Source organism: Amblyomma americanum, chromosome 3 (assembly GCF_052857255.1).
Source record: "Amblyomma americanum isolate KBUSLIRL-KWMA chromosome 3, ASM5285725v1, whole genome shotgun sequence".
NCBI lineage: Eukaryota > Metazoa > Arthropoda > Arachnida > Ixodida > Ixodidae > Amblyomma > Amblyomma americanum.
The window spans coordinates 194,155,455-194,172,462 of NC_135499.1; the positions used below are offsets into that span (position 1 = coordinate 194,155,455).

The 17,008-nt window shown below is 50.1% G+C and overlaps 1 protein-coding gene across 2 annotated transcripts in view; it reads left to right on the plus strand.

Annotated features, from left to right (window-relative positions):
* The window catches only part of LOC144125770 (dnaJ homolog subfamily B member 6-like), a 262,555-nt gene that overhangs the window by 89,304 nt on the left and 156,243 nt on the right, over positions 1 to 17,008 (plus strand). The window lies entirely within an intron of this gene.

Here is a 17,008-nt window from a genome sequence, read left to right on the forward strand (position 1 = left end):
CCCCAGGCAACACCAACAGGCAAGCTTAATGAATCCTTCGAGGAACATAAGGTGGCGTTGCTGTCGGCTCAGAAGCGCCGCCTGCTGCACACCACCGGGGGCCAGCGACTCGGCCATCAGGACCTCCTACACCGTCTCCCCCGTTCCTTGGCACATGCATGCACCACGGCTACTCGAAGGTAGACGGGGGGGGGGAGCACACGCCAGGGCTATCGATTCACCAGAACTACACCAGCGTCACCCTCAGGGATTGCTCTGCTACTGAAGCATAAGAGGGTATACCACCGCTCTCGCAGTCCTCGGCGGCAACAGAAGGCAGGAGTTTCTCACAGTCATCTTGGATTCACAAGCTGCATGCTGAAATCACATCAACGGCAGAACCATGAACATCGCAACACGATGTGGGCACCAGGACACAATGGGCTCACTGCAAACCAGGCCGTCGATGCAGCGCCTCGAGGCTACACCAGCCGAGCAGCTGTTGGCGAGGCGGGCCCTGACCCTGTGAGGTGGCAGATATACGGAGGCATACTGGAGGACCTTCTCCTCAGTCGACACTAAGCAGGGAGTAGTCGGTTCGCGGGAGTCAACTGCATACTAAGACCTAAAACCATTCACACACAAGATACCGGGACACATATACCGGCATGCATACCGGTAGACAGTATACCGGGACACATGTCCCTGGCACGGGGACAAAGCAACTTTACCTCGCAACATGGGGCTTCCAAAACAACGCAGCAGTTGGTGCAGTCACACTCTGCGCTGTCCAGCTGCAACGTGGATGACCAGCACTGGCGGACCGGGTACGCGCTGCCGTAGTCGCCGTAGTTTTTCATTCATTCATTCATTCATTCATTCATTCATTCATTCATTCATTCATTCATTCATTTTTTTCTCATGGCTCTGTCACTCTCAGCGACCAGTGTCGCATTGTATCTTTGGTAGCGGTGGCTTCGTGCAAGACCAGGTCACTCGGTTTCTGCATCCGCCACAGGATAACCCCTCCTGATCTTGTGGCACCCAAAGAGTAGGAGATGCCTTTCGGAGGGTGTAGACGTTATGTTTTTTTTTTCTAGTCTGAAGATAATGTGTTCCCTTGCGGTTTGCGCTGCTACCAGTCTTAGCATGACTTTACTTTTAGTTGCTGCGCATGCGCGCTGTACTCGATATGTATTCGCTGCGCACAGCATTAAACGTTGTTGAAGTCGGCGCTTTGTGCTGTCTCCCCTCTTGTCCGTGTTCGTCTTTGCGCTGTGTGAATGAAAGCTGTTATAAGTCCAAGTTTTATTTTTTGTTCTTTTTTCTACCCGGAAACCGGAATAATGGCCAGAACAACTAAACTAACTTTTCATCGTTTTTTTTCTTCTGCTTCCGTGGGCACAGCTTCGCGCCTTACGTAAACAGATGACGTGCTATTCTCCCGTAAAAATACGCGGGAATTTACTTGGCGCGTGCTATTTGTGACACGGCCCACCACCACATGTAGGGTGTCTGCCGAGCTCACTGGCGCCAAGTCTATAGATATATAGCGATGACGTTCCGCTTTGGCGATAACTTCCGCTGGAAGCGGTCCGCAAAGGTCGCAGCTTCATTGCCCATTACAGTACACGAAACGGGATGATGCGTTCGCAAGGAGAACCTTCTGCAAAACTTATAGTTGTCCTGCTTTTGCAGCTAAACGCTTTTTCGTCATAAAAAAGGTCCTTTCCTTTTTGCACGGAATGCTTAAGAAAAGCTCTTAAAACGACCTCTAAACATCTTTCTTTTGAAACTCCGCTTATTCGCCTCTGAAGATTTTACTTTCGTTTTGTATACACATTTGTAGCTTGCTTGAAGCGCGCCTGGTTGGATCAGTGCGCGACCAACCATGCAAATAATCACGCCCCGTCTCCTTTTTTTTTTTGTATGACATGTATGTAAGAACTGAACACGCGCACTCATCCCTTCCCAATTACGTGCACGTCTCCTTTGTTGACGCATTGAAAAGCATTCTAATGCGGCAAGATAAGTTGCTGGGCGAGTTGGCTGGCGTTCATCATCCTTAGGGAGGCAGCGCTGGCGGACGGCGGACAAGGAGGACTGTTCACTCCTTGTCCTTCTTGTCCTTGACCGCGCTGCCTTTCTAAGAATGACCTAACGCACCGTTACCCCTGAAAGATGGCAAAGGTTGGAAAGAGAAAAGACTGGCAGAGTTTTGCACACAGCTTTCTAGATGTGAAAACGCAGTTATCACTGAGGATATAACTGACAAATTGCAAGCGAGGATAAACTATATCGATACGCCGTGTAAAAAGCAAGATCAAAAGGGAGCTGACATGGGCGCTCCATTATAAGCAGTGCTGGCATACACTCTCCCTCCCGCAGTGTCTGTAGATTCATCACCATCAGTGTGTGTGGCCTGTTTCAGGCAAAAAAAAAGAAAATAGTGCATTCCCGCCGAGTCACACACGGCACAGAATAAAGCGAAAGCGTATACTTAAACGAAGTCTTGTTCTTCACGGCCTGCTTCGATCATGCTGTGTAGGCGAACTATAGGCCACTGTGCGCTTACGGTAAGTTCCTAGCAAACACGTGGAACTCTCACGGCAGTGAGTTCGGGTATAATAAAGGCATTAAGCTTTAATCAGCTGCTTGAATGAAGGAGAAAGCGTTGACAAGGACGTCGATACTTTTCGCTCAATTCTGGAGTGGCAGTGCCCCAGACAGGGACGAACGACGATGGAGAATGGAATTGAAACGGACTCGTTACGTAATTCCGGCACGGATTTCCAAGCTGTAGCGTATGTCGAAAAATAGCGGAGCACTCACTGGCGACAGCGCCACTTACGCCAACCGAGGTGCGAGCGGAGAGCGCGGCAGTTTAGATCGCGCTCGGCGCGCGGCCAGCGCAGTTAACGTCACATCTGCTGTTCTTGGCGCGAACGACGTCATGACTAGTCGCTTGCAACAGTAAGCGTGGCGGCACCTCTGCGACCTCGTATACCGCCCCCTCAAGAGATTCGCTCTCATGATGCGCAAAAGACGAAATAGGGGAGAGGGGGAAAAGATTCCGCGCTTTACTCGCGAATAAATATACTGTCGACAGCGCGCGGCTCACGTGTTTTTCCGTCGTGTTCGAGTGCCCGAGTGCGCAGTTAGCGCTAAGCGCCCTTTTTCACGGAGCCCTATAGTACTGGCCTTTTTCTTCTCCTTTTCGCGTAACAGTTACAGTACATTTCCTCTCCTCTCTTGTTTGCACACTTACCCAAGGACGCGAGTTCAATCCGGCCATGGAGGCCGCATCTCGATGAAGGCAAAATGCGAGACGCCCGCGTTCTGTGCGATGTCAGTGCACGTTAAAGAACCCCAGGTGGTCGAAATTTCCGGAGGCCTTCGCTGCAGCGTCCCTCATAGCCTGAGTTGCTTTGGGATGTTAATGCCACATAAACCAAACCATAAGCCTGACTACGCCCAATGCAGGACAAAGGCCTCTCCCATATCTCTCCAATAAACACTATCCTGTGTCAGCTGCGGCCACCGTATCCCCGCCAACTTCTTAATCTCATCCGCCCACATAACTTTCTGCCGCCCCCTGCAACGCTAGCCTTCTCTTGGAATCCACTCCGTTACCCTTAATGACCAGCGGTTATCTTTCCTTCGCATCACATGCCCTGCCCAAGACCATTTCTTCCTCTTGATTTCGACTAGGATGTCTTTAACCCGCGTTTGTTCCCTGACCCACTCTGCCCTCTTCCTGTCTCTTAACGTTACACCTATCATTTTTCTTTCCATAGTTCGCTGCGCTGTCCTTAAGTTGAACCCTTTTCGTTAGCCTCCAGCTAGTTTCTTCCGATTAGGCGAGTACCGGTAAGATACAGCTGTTGCGTACTGTTAATTCTCTCCCTAATCGATAGGGTCCCCCTATTCTAAAACTTGCTGCTAAGAGCTAGAACGGAAACCCCTCGTTGCGAATATAGATGCCCATCGTTCATGGTATATGACGAAGTTTCTTGGTCTTCCAATGCACATATCTAGCAGTTCTGCCTCCGGTAGCTTCAGCACACTATATATAAATAAAAAAAGTTTCTTGTTAAATAAACATAACTATGTAACCTTGTCTTCGCGCGTGCTTCGAGAGCATGACGACTTCGCAACGGTCCGTCTCTGCCCAGTGTGGCCGAATAAAGTGGATGTATACACACGTATAGGTTCAATAGCCGGTTCTGTTTGCACAGGACGGCGCAGTCGTCGATCGTGGTGGGCGCGCCGCATGTTTACATGCCTTCTCCGTGTGTGCGCTTGCATGTACACAGATTCTTGCGTTGTGCATTCGCTGCTTGCTTTCGCGCCTTCTGAGCGCGCGTGCCTTGACGCCGCGTCATGTGCGGGCAGGTCTCCTCGGTGTCCCGTTCAAATCGAGTCGTCTCCTGCGGCGTGCCTCAGCCCTGAGGTGGGCTTCGGAATGCGGGAGGTAGGAGAGAGAGTCGAGATCAAACACTTCCCGAACATCGGCGCGTTGATTCACCGCTTCTTTCCATCGTGCAGACCACCGCAGGTACTACGTAGCACGTAACCAAGGTGGCGGCGCTCGCATAGCTCGTTCAAGGTCGCCGGGTGCCGCCCCCCGCCGCTCCGTTGTCTCGTGTCTTATCTTTTCTTTAATCATCTTTCCGTCATGTGGACGAGTTTCAGCCCGCACCACCTCCCTCGACTTTCTCTCTCTTTTTTCTGGTGCTCTTCTTTTTAGTTATTTACGCGATAGCGTGAAGGCTGCTGGTCTGCAGAAAACCGCGAAAAGGCGGGTGGCCCACCTGCCACGTAGCACACGTGACCTTGTGACGTCATCACAACCTGTTCACCATGGCAGGGGGCTGTTAAATCAATGATTGCTCGCGAGAGCTTGCTCGGGAAGGGCGACCTGGGTCCCACAACTTCCAACCGGCGGCTGTGTTTGAACAACCGCCTGCCGAGGCAGTGGCATATTGCTTAATCGTTGCACCTCCGCTTCAAGAGTGGTGTGATAACTCCCCGCTATCTATGAATGTAAATTAGAGAATGGCCACTTCCTCATATATGGGCATGTTTATAGGCAGAACCTAGGCGACAGAGAAGGAGTACTCGCGCGGGAGGGATCTGTAATGCTATCGCATTATACTTTTAAGTGCAGATGAGTAGTCATGTGATGGTGAAAGAAAAAATAGTATATCCGTGTCTCTGGGAAGTGATAGGAAAAGAGGACCCCAAGTCGCTGACGGGACCATTAACGGTATCGCGCCATACCCTTCAGGCGGAGCTTAACTGTCCCCTCATTTTTTTTTTTTTATCGAGTGGATAGATCGTAGCAACTCCTGCCAGACAGGAATGTTGTCTTCTGCCTTGCTGAGTTCAGAGGGCATACCGTGAAGAAGAGAGCGCTGACGCGCGATGCATACACCTTCCCAACAACGCATGCGTTCGGGCGTGCGCATGCCATAACGGTGCTTTGTTTCCTGCTTCGAATACAATCGCGCCAGGCTGATGATGTTGATGATGACAGTGCACTTTATACTCCGCGTTCACCTCGGCTACGCCACTTCACAAAACTGTTTACGTTCAGCAAGACTAATAATTAATACTGGGAGCTGGGCAAGTTAATTGCTTCATCTCAGGCTGGACAGCGCAAAAAAGACGGAGACACAGATACATGCACCGTGGATTCAGTGTATCCGAATTTCCGTCTTTTTCGCGCCATTCAGTCTAAGGTGAACTGCATTGAGTAAGCGCTTACTATAGCCCAGCCCGGTACTGACTCACACTGCGCAGAGAGCTATCGAGCTTAGCGAGCTTCTAGCTGTTCTCACGGACGACGTCGTATCGCTGCGACGCGCATGGCCCCCTTCATGTCGCAGCGTGTCCATGAGAGTGCGTGTAAAAAGGCGAGCGAATCTACCGCAGCGCCACCAGTTTTACCCTCGCCGGGTCACAGATAGAAATTAAGTCGCCAAATAAAACCGAGAAGAACGCACAGTGCCACGCATGAGCGCTGAGATTTCACTGTGTGTTGTCAGACTTGCTCAACCTTGCGTCACGGTGGCCAGTAATGCGGTGCACAGTGTATTTACACTGCTTTCCTGACGGTCGGATGCTCACGCTCGGTTTTTATGCCTGTATACTACGTTCTACGTTCGTCGACATGCTCGCAATGGAGACTCTTAATTTTGTGTTCACCGCATCTTAAATGGCAGAGGCTTTACGCCGACGTGGCATAGCATGCGCCTGAATATACCAATCGCACACGCACTTACCCCTGGGCGCCTACCCCTGGACCTAGGCCGCATTTACACGCACGCATAGTTTACGGATCCAGTTTTCTCGCAATGCCTTCGCACGGCGCAGTAATATGTGCTCCGAAGTCTGTCTTCTTCTCTCTGGCTCCGTGTAAAGGAAAACAGAGAGAAAAAATGAGGATGAGGGCATGCTACTACGTTGCTTTATAGTAGTACACCACAGGACGGCTCGCAGGCCCGACAGGAGCTCTCCTCGACTGTCGTGTTTCGTCGGCCAGTCGACCGCAGCTTTATTTCGCCGTCCCAGTTTCGCGCCTCCTTTGTGCTTCGACAAAGAACCGCCGCCGCTCTTCGCACGGCGCAGTCCCGGCTCTGTTCTTTCTCTTCCTGTTCGCTCTTTCTCGCGTCCGCGTGTCACTCATCCGCACTCGGTCGACAACGCAGCCGCGAGCTCTTTACGCATAACCGCGTATGTGACGAGCCTTTTGAAGCCCCCTGTACCCGCGCTCCTCTTTCTCTCGCTGTCTGTTTTTTTTTATTGTTATTATTATCCCCCTCCCTTCAGTTGGCGTTGCTTCATCCGCTTCCTCTGGACCGTATCCGCCTCCCGTATCCGAGCGACCCAGAGGTTGTCGCGGCTCTTTTCCCTCACTCTCTCCACCCCCCCACCCCCCTTCTCCACTTCCACTTCCTCCGCGTCCGGCGAACGCCATTTTCGCACAGTGCTCCCTCGGGTCTCCCCCGGCCAGCGTTGCCCCCTCACTTCTCGCTGGGTCTGCCCGATGCCGCCGCTGCAACCTGACCACCGCCGCACGCGCGCATACGCGTACACTGCGACGGTAAACAAAGAAGTCACGCGGACCGACGTCACGTAGTATACACACACACACACCCGGGCCGGCTGGCGGGGTGGGGGTCTTTGTCCGCGCGTCCGTCGCCCCGTTCTGGCCGAGCGTTGCCTACCTGGACAGAATAGGCAGGTGCGCATAGGGGGGCCACCAGTCCGCGGCCTTTAATAAGTAGGCTGCGCTGTGGTCCCGCAAGGGATGCGCCGTGCGTCGCTTACCTCGAGGAAAAGGGGGAAAAAATACGATATTAGTTTAAAACTTGGCTTCGCCCGTGTACACAGGCCCTAACGCGTTGTGGGAAATTATTAGATACCATGCCCCCGGATAAGCTTCTTCTTTGTTGATTTTTCGGGAGATAATATTCTAGTATCGCGTGGCATCCCACGCTGAACTGGCACTGGACTGGCGGTACGTGAGTAGCAGCACAGATAGCCGAGCGGGGCTACAATCAGGCTAGGAAGACCTCTGCTTTTAGACCACTGCGCGAGATATCCTGGCTGCTGTTTAAAGCGGATGAGCAACGCGTGTTACTCTGCGCAGATACTATATTTCGCGAGCCAGTGGACTTCGAAAGACATCTTCCATATTAGCGCGAGACTGCCGCTTTATTTTTTGTTCTTCACACAGAATGCGTTGCAGGAGTCAATGTGTTGATCTTGCATTTTGTCATCTTTATGCAAATGTTTCTGCGTGTGGCGCACCATTACTGCTTGTTGAAACAGAGATTTATAGATTCCAATTCTTTAGCAGTTTTGCCGAGCGTTTTATGACCGGTTGAGCGGGTCTTACATTTATTACGTGCACACGCGCGCGCGGCAACAAATTTATACACTCACCTACACGCACGTATGGAGACAAGCAGATAGGGTATGCCAGCGGGGAACCCAGCTTTGTAAGGTACAGCCGCGGTCGGTACGAACTGCAACGCCCTCGTCGACGGTGACCTTTAGTGAGGTCACCGCTCCATAGCAATTCAAAGCATGGCGCAGAAAGCTGTGCCCTTTCGTTTGACAGCTCTGAGCACAACGTTCCACAACCGCTGGTCGCCCACAGCTTTGTGACGGAAACTCTGACCACGCGTGCTGCATGTCATACTGAACGCGAGTGTGTAAACCTCAAGTCACTTAGTATATGGTTGTGTTTCGAGGAGTTCTCTTTTTTTCGAAATGAGCCAAATCCCTAAACAGAAACTGATAAAAACGCGAAAGTTCCTTATCTGCACAAATCGCAGCGCTAACCAAGCTGTTATATGATATGCTTTACATGTTATTTAAAACAACTCTGTACCACAATTGTAATAAAATTATGCAAATAATTTTCTCAGTACCAGCATGTAAACTTCGGATGTAGTTCTTTTCGATGCGAAACTTTAGATTCGACCCAGTTTTGTTCGGAAAACTTTATTTTTACAGTTGTAATTCAAGCTCTGCTAATGAAAATAATGCTTTAAGATGGCATGCTGTGAATTCAGTAGAAAAGCAGTCATAACAATCATTGTGTGCAGGGGAACTACTGTGCTTCACTTACACAAGCAATAAATGTGAATAGCCCATGGCTTCTGTCGCAAGCACTGAAGTGCGTTCTTTTCTTGTGTTCGCACTTCGGCAGCGGAAAAGTGAACTAGAATGTATGTATGGGATCTAGAGTACTTCATTGTAGCATCCCAAAATCACGATTAGTATCGAAATGGCAGACGCAGACAGGACGCACACCTTCAGGACAACCGCTAGTCCTGTCGTTTCCTGTCTGCGTCTGCTATTTCGCTACATTAATAATGAATTGAGGATGGCCGTACACACTAACCCAACTCAACGCCTAACGTTCAGTGTATATCAGAGGTGCATCCTTGCTTCCTCGGAGACGGGGCTAATAATTTCATCGTTATCCTAGTCTTCTGGCTTCACATCTTCGGCGGAACTCTGACGTGTACATCCGCTATAGCGAACGAGGGTCTGACCTCTTCTCATGACATCACCGAGTTCTATACCGCCACCACACGCGCCCCTCAACAAAAATCAAGAAATAATCTGGCTCATACTCTCATCCCTGTCCGCTGCGCACACATTCCCCGATCAAATCAGCCCGCAATGTAAACTGTGCTGACAAATTGCTACCCTATAGATCACACATTGGGGGGCTGCCCGGAGGATCCCCCTCCCTCAGATCTCGTGGCTTCTCCTCCACTCAAAGCGTGGAAAGATGTGCTGCTCAGCTCTGACCCGACCGCGCAGGTGAAGGCTATCCGAGCGAGCCGAGAAGGTAGCCGCCGACCGTCAAATGATGGCCACCTGGCATAACTGCATGGCTATGCCAACTAATCCCGCCCCACTCACTCATTGCACGCAGTGGTACTCAGGGTACCACATCTCGCGTTGCAATCTGACTCGTTTCGAACGTGTACCTAATATGTGCATTTACTGCGAACAACGTTTACATCAGTAAGCAAAAGGAGGACCTCTCCCTTTTTGCTCGATGCAATGATTTGGTGACAGTCCAGTTTTTCCACGCAGCAACCCGAAGGAAAAGCGTCAAAAATAGGGTTGTCATTCGTGTGGAAATATACAAAACTGTTTATTTTTTTTTTGCGTGTAATTTTTTTGCACCTTTATTCTTTGTTTCTTCGTTTTTTCCATTTCTTAATTTTAACGCAATTGCTAAACGGGCGAGTTGATAATATACATTCTTATATTTACCGGCGACAGCCTTTCACGGGGGCTACAAAGTCTACCGCAGTCGTTCGAAGCCCATAGCCCGTGAGAGCGAACGGTATTGGCTGAGAGCAGAGAAAAGCGCGGTAATTCTGCCGCTCTTGAGTTCTCAGTGTGTGTTATATCGGCGAGACGCACTCGCACGCACACGCAGTAAACACACTTAGATGCGACGTCAAAGCACGCCATGGCTTCGCCACTAGGTATACCAGGAGGGCGAGGAAGCCTAATTTTTTTTTTTCGTTGCGCTTCTTCTTTGTCTTGTATCTCCTGACTCACCAGTGCGCGCAAAGCAAGAGCTGAGCTGGCGAAGTCCGTGCATGCACGGGAGCCTCCGCGGTGCACATGTACGTACACTTAGTCCGTGTCCTGGGCCAGTCCCGCCACGTGCGGCTTCACTTTCCTCCGTAGAATCCGCTTCATTAGCGTCCATTGTCTGCGACGTCGCATGCTGACTCGGGCGCGTGTCTGCACCACGCTAATATTGGGAGAGAGGATCGACCAACGACAAAGGCGTGGGGTCCAACGGCGCGCCTCGCTTGGGTGCCCTGCAGTGCGAGATCGCTCAGTGGTGACGGCGTCTTAGTCGAGTTACGTCGCATGTTATGGCGAGTTTGTGACGCCTATAAGGTGTCTTTGCTCGTAGCGTCTTTGCGATGACTTATCGGCGTGCATGAATTGAACTGAGCCCGCTGTTTAATATTTTCTCTTATGCGTGCGACCCCTGCAGCTGCAATTAGTATCTTGTCGCAGGCGAAAGAATAGCGCACGTAAGAACATAACAGAATGGTAATACCTACAAGACACCGATAGGATGGCGCCAGTGATGCTTGAAGGCCATCTCAAGGTGTCCACCTGCGTTACAGGCGAGGCTAAGCGCATGCGCAGAGTGGCGAGCTGGGCAGTGGTGATGAGCCGCAGCGCGTCCATCTTTTTAAAAATGTTAGAAAAGAACGAAATGATGTAAACTGCTCTTTTACAGCCTCACTTCAGGGCAAAGGTCTTCGGGGCTGAAGCTCTTCAGGGTTGAAGAGCGGCAGCTGCGCCGAAAATATGTAACACGGTGGGTGGCAAGAATGCCGTAATCTGTTTTGCCTCTTAATATATGAACTCACTGCCGGAAATAAAAGAAAAAGCTATTTCTTCTATGACGGACACGCCCGCGGCGCATCACCGCTGCCGATGCGCGTAGCCTCCCCTGTAACGCTGGTGGCTATAACGAGGCGGCGCTGCAGGCATTTGCGCTCTCCTCTGCTCATACAAACATCTTCCATACGTGTTTAAAGGGCATTACTCGCGTTTTAATGACTCGCGATATGTCGTTAAATGCCGCAAAGAAGCAACAGACATCATTCTGGCCAGCTACTTTTGATGATCGTACCAAATTATGCCGTTCACACAAGATACGGTAAGTCTTACAGCGACGTGGTGCGGGGCAACCCCCACGCTATATCATATTACATGGGAATGCAGACACAACTATGCATTCCATAAACTAGAAAAGCCCAGTGCGGAACAGTGGGAGGGCCTGCTCACCAGCAGCGAGCTGGCGGTCCAGAGAGGACTCGTGCGGCACGCAAGCGAGGTGGCAAAGCTCAGCGGGGCCCTGGAATGAGGGCACCGACCATTGGAACTCGGAAGATGAAGACGTCCGGAGTCCGCTAAACCCAAAGAAACGAAAATAAAGTTTTATTCATTCATTCATTCATTACAGCGACGTCAGTCAAGAGAGCATTGTGAGGTCGTTTACTGTTTGAGCTTCCAGTACGTGTTCGTTTGCAGATGAGATTTGTTCAGTGCTGATTTCATGAGTGCGAGCCCTCACATTCTCTCTTCAAATTTGCGTCCCTTCACCTTGCTCGTTGGCGGTCGTGGGGAAATGGCGCGAAATATAGGAAAAAAGTTCGCAGCCACACCGCTTGAGTGAAAAAATGAAAGTTCTACCCTCAGCGCTATACCTTCTCAGTCATGCACGCAAGGGCGCACTTCGTCTGCAAAGCCATTGCTTGTTCTCCTTGCCTGAAGCCTAATGTCGTCTCGTTTCAATTCAGCGGGGGCCTACAGATAAGAGATCGCGGCTAACGGGCGAGCCTAATGCGTCAGCTGCTGTGCAACACGAGAAACGGGAGCTTGTCGCCAAGCCCTTTCCGTCCGCGTACGTGTCATTACCATTGGACCTTGCTGCGTGCGCTTGCCCGCGGTCGACCGTTCCCAGGTTGGGCCAACGTTGGCATCGTTCTTTTTTCCTGCTTGTTTTCACCTTTTATTTTCCTACTTACATTTCGCCTTTCTCGTCATGGACAACACCTACACCGCACTAACTCGAATATATGGAGGGCATCCCTCTTCCTTACCCTCCTCGTATAGCGTCCATCCTTAGTCGCGAAGTGAAAGCATGCATGCACGACTTTTAATGTTGGGACGGCGACACCTGGCAGGCTCGTGAAGGGCTTGGCCGGAGTAGACCGCTGGCAGTCACCACTTTATAGGCTCGCGACATTCGATAGATGAAGAATACCTGTGCCGCTAAGTGCTGTGCGTGGCGGCATGGATATTTTCATGGCGTGTACAGCAAACATTGTGTGTGCGTTGTATCCGCGAAATTCCTTCCAGCGTGAGGAGGCACATATGGATATTGTTTTATTCGCCTAAGCCTTCAGTGCCGAGTAGTCGTGAGACTGGCACATATATAACTGCGCCGTATTTATTCCGTTCTAGGCAACGAGCGATGCCCGCACGTACCGTGTGAAATATTATGGTATCCTACCCGAAAATGCCCCGTGTTGTATGTTCCGTACTGCGAACAGCCTCCTAAATTGCGCTTTGACCTGCTGGAGTCCTTTACTGCGAGGAGCACTGAGAGAACTACCGTAGTATTTGTATAGGACCAGCGATTCACTGAACGCGTTAATTAGCAGAAGCTATATGCATTCTCTTTCAAACATCGCTTCGCCCGCGTCCTACTCACAAACAGGTCGGCGTTTCCTCGACCGAGATCAGTTTCAGCACAGCGTCATACCTGATCCGCTGCTGTGATTCGCTTAAGCTGGGAACCAGGTGCGCTTCCGCAATGGCAGGTGTGCGACCCCCACAGCCGGCTCCTTGAGGCTATTAGTACGCATGCAGATATGGCACCTCGCGCAAGTGGATCGCGCTACGCTAAAACTCACTATATAGAACCCTCCCCTGGCTAAACTCGCCTAGACTTTGTTTCACTCACGGAACAGAAAGCGCCCGGCCGCCATGTGACTGCATGCACCGCAGTTGTGGCAACATGCGAGTATATGTGACTGCATGTGCAGCGGCGGCAAGGCTGCCGCGCTCCTCGCGTTGCGCGCAAGCGTTCGCTCGTGCGGCGACGTCCTTGGCGGCGGCGGCGCGATGTTAGCGGCGAAAGAGGTCGACCGTGTGCGAGCGCGCGCGCGCGCAGCGACGCAACGTCGCGGGCATTAGCGCTGGCGTCCGCGCCTCGTTTGGCGCGCGACCCGAATGGCTCTCCATCTCCGGCGCGCTGCCCTCGGCTGCTGCCGCTCTTGTCAGCACGCCCCGTGCCGATACCTTTGTGGTCGCCGCTCCCTTCAAGCGCGATGTGAAGTTGAAGCGTTCTGCGGACCTTCGAGACGATTTAATTAATATTAGCCTCGGCCGGGCGTACAACATCAAGCGGTTAATTGCTCGCCGCATGTACTTCATTACTGGCCGCAAACAGCCACCGGTAATTTATCTCCGTTAATGAACTAGCTGTATTCATATACGCACTTCTGTATGAAGCATAATGGTAACTCCGGACACCTGGATAAGGGTCCGGAGGCTATGCGCTGCAAGACCTCGCTTGATATACACGCCGAGCGTTGCGGCTGGTCTGGTTTCACCCACTCAGGCTGGCACATGTGTCATTAAGAAATTTCCCGCAACTCCAAGTCCTCGTGCTCACGCATGGCTGCTGCACCCTTCGAACCGCACATACACTGCAGGATATGTGTGTGCCCTCTTTCGTTCCTTTCGTCGACAGCGCATGCGCGCAGATATCGGGTGACTTCGGTCGATACGCGCTTCGCTGGCTGCATACGAGACCGATAATTAGCGCTCGATGCAGCATGCGGGAAAGTAGGAGTAACGAAACCCTTCCCGCCTTGATGCGCTCGCGTCATCCGCGAGCCGTGCGTGCTAGCCGTGAAGGGGGCGCGTACAGCCGAGCGCCGTTATTTTTCCCCGAGCAAAATAGCCTCGCGTGCCGGAGTATACTAATCCCCGCCGCGCACGCCACCCGCTCAGTCAGCCGCGCGGGCAGCGGACGCTGGGTGAATCACCACCGATCACGGCAGCGGTGGCACTTTTTTAGCCGGCCCTCCCGTAATGCCTTTGCGGAAAACAACTCGCGATGCAGTCGCCACGTTGCGGGCAACACCGCGTCTGTTTATCTTTCCTTGCTCGGGGGGTTGGGCACCGTGGGAAATACGTTGCTTTGTTCGGTGCCTCGCTGACAGAACTTTTTAGAGCAACCATTTCGCCATTCGGGGCGTTGATTTATTCGCTCGTGCGTGGCGTTGCGACGGGGCTATGTAGTGATAGTTATCGAGCTAATGGGCGGGTCACTTTGTCAATGATAGTGTTTACGGCAGCCATATGTAGGATACGAAATACAGAACAACTTCTTGGACCCGTAGCCAACACTCTAAGAAAAAAAGGACTAAAAGGGGTAGGGAGGTTAGTCCTTTGGGGGACCAAGTGATTTGCCACAACCATTCGTCCTTTTGGGGATCAACTGCAAGGGGATATACAGTTAGTCTCTGAAGGACTAACTGCTGGGAGACTAATGGTTGCACCTTGCAGATGGTCCTCAAGAGACTAACACTTGATCCTTGATAATGATCCCTGAGGGAGCAAATGTTACCCTCTAAGGACTAACAGTTGATCCTCAGAAATGATCCCTGGGAGAGCAAATGTTACTCCCTCAGGATTATCTGTTTATCTTCAGAAATGGTCCCTGAGAGAGGAAATGTTCCCGCCTCAGGATTAACTGTTGATCCATTTGAATGATTTTCCAGGGACTAATCATTAATCCATTGAGACAAAATTTTCATCCACCTGTGGATGACATGGTTATCCTTGCCAGACCCATGCAGGCATGCTAGCTGAGGTTGGCTGTGCTTCTCACCACTCCACGAACATGTGTAGGAATGTGAAACTGGACAATTTAATTTCAGCTTGAGAATTTTTATTTTCCCAAAACAGTTTGTGCCAAACGCACAAGTGGTGTTGGCCGTAGGCCACTGTCGACGTTGATGAGCCTGCACAGCAAGTCAAATGACCGCTGTGCTTTTTTGTCAAAAACGATATTAAATGCCCAGTACAAGGCCATCTGTGTTGCAAGTGCCGCCAGCAGGCTTGTCTCGTTGACACAAATCTTCTCAAGGCAAACAGAAAAATCTGACGTTGTCAGAACGCCTCCGCTGTGCACTACAGTTGGGATATAGTGCACAGCTGCAGGATCCTGTAAAAAAAGAACAAACGCACACACAAGTTTTAGAAAAGAGTGTTTTGCAAATCATTCGAGAAATCCCAAGTTCAGACACCTCCAGCCTTGCATGTAAAGGAAGCATTTGCAAGCTTGTCCCTCCACAATGCTTAATACTTATTAAAAGGTGGCTTACTAGAGCTAATTAGCTAAATAGGCCACCTAAGCAAAAATGTTGCATTTAAACCAAGTCAGCTGCTCTGCAGGTCATTTATTAGTCAATTGCTTGGATGCCTGAACAATGACTGGCTGCGATAGTGACGCCACTATGCCTCAGTGTGAGATGGAATCCTTCAATGGTGATAGAGTTTACTGTAGCAGCACACCTGATTCGAGTTCGATAGCAATTGAAAATTTCTAAGCCTCTGGACTACATAGCCTCTGAAAATGTCCATGTGACATTAGTATGAAGGCTAGTATGCAAAGCCATGGTATTATATAAAATACTGTGTATTTTTTTTCTTCAGCATGATGCAGTATATTTGTTTAACTTGATTAAGAAACCACTGAAAATTCCCATGTAACAAGAATATGAAGGCTAGTATCCAAAGCTATGTTATTATATCAAATACTGTGTATTTGTTTTCTTCAGTCTGACACGGTATATTTGTTTAACTTGTTTAAGAAACAAAAGTAAAGGCAAATGCATTCTCAAGGAGAAAAAAGAACTGCATGCCCCCAGCATCCCAAAAAACATTGCTGCTCACACATGCGGTTTTAGAAACTTACAAATGGGCGGACGAAAGTCTCCACTCTTTCTTTCACCAAGCTTCGCAACAGGCATACTGCTGCCGTGACTGTTGTCTCTGAAAGAGTGGCGAATGAATTTTAAATACAGTGACATGAAACATGGAGACATAAAAAGAGCACCAAAATTAAATGAAAAATAAATTCTGATCTTTATTGCTTGTTACAATATGCTTCAGTCCGAAGGTCCTGCTCCAGCCAACTTTTTACTGCATGCAGACTATATTAGTGCCTTCAAGAGGCATCAAGGAAAGTGCGTTGTCATCCCAGAATGGCTGCACTGGAGATAACCAAAATAAAAGGTGCGCCACACTAACTACCCAAGCAATGCGCTGCTACATTTCACACTAGAAGGCATAACAAATTAAGCAATAGACCTGTATATCAAACACATTCTTGAAGTGATAGCTGCCAATTTGGGGTTAACTAGACATAAACCAAGAACAATAGTTCAGGCAGAATGTAAAGTAGTAGCGGAGCTTGCTGTCAGGCAAGATGGTTCATAGTTCTAAGTAGCAGTAAAGCGCCAGCGCAAGACAAACAGGCAGCACACATTGCCCACTTTATCTGCTTTATGCAATTTGTTTTTCAGGTGAGGAAATATAAAAAAAACAACACACATGCAGAATGAACAGCTGTAAACAGTATGCATTCATGCATAGAATTTCAAGATCCACAATTTGGCTTTTAAGAGCTGTACAGATACTTCGCTAGTGCATTTCCTTTTTTTTTATGCATAAGCTTCCAACAACTTTCTGGTGCAAAATCTTTACCACATGCATCCGTGGCCACAATGCTGTAATAAATGTTCTTCTGTACATGTTAATGACCACAAACGTAGGTGCCTCGTTGGCCTACATGGGTCTTCCCACAGGTCAACAGAATTTCATAAACAACCCGGCTCCAACATGGCACAAACTTTTTGGCCCTTTTTTTCTT